At 18.3% G+C, this 344-nt stretch overlaps 1 protein-coding gene across 1 annotated transcript in view; it reads right to left on the bottom strand.

Moving 5' to 3' along the window:
* The window catches only part of LOC105461097, a 47,429-nt gene that overhangs the window by 37,561 nt on the left and 9,524 nt on the right, over positions 1–344 (bottom strand). The window lies entirely within an intron of this gene.

The raw sequence follows: 344 nt of genomic DNA, 5'->3' as shown, positions 1-344 counted from the left end.
TTATGTTTTTTTTAATTTGATGATAAAATGATATTTCCTTAGAACCAATCACTAGATGTTTATTTTAGATTCTGCATTGTTAGAAAATGAATCTTGCGAAATATTTTATAAACGAAAAAGATTTTCATAACTTTTATTTGGATTAAACATACTGGTTTATTTAAAACAAAAAAGTTATTCTGTTAATTAAATTATTTTTTATTTGTAATACAAAAATTCTTTAAATAATTTTATTTACAAAATATTCTATGAACTTTAATCTTTTTTTTCTATGTGCAATAATACTTTATGCCGACTATTAATATAATAATCAAAAATGAAAATAATGAATTACATAATCGAAA

This window comes from Wasmannia auropunctata, unplaced genomic scaffold (genome assembly GCF_000956235.1).
Source record: "Wasmannia auropunctata unplaced genomic scaffold, wasmannia.A_1.0 LD336101.1, whole genome shotgun sequence".
NCBI lineage: Eukaryota > Metazoa > Arthropoda > Insecta > Hymenoptera > Formicidae > Wasmannia > Wasmannia auropunctata.
The sequence above is the reverse complement of the archived record's forward strand: the minus strand, read 5'-3'. Positions and strand labels throughout refer to the sequence as shown.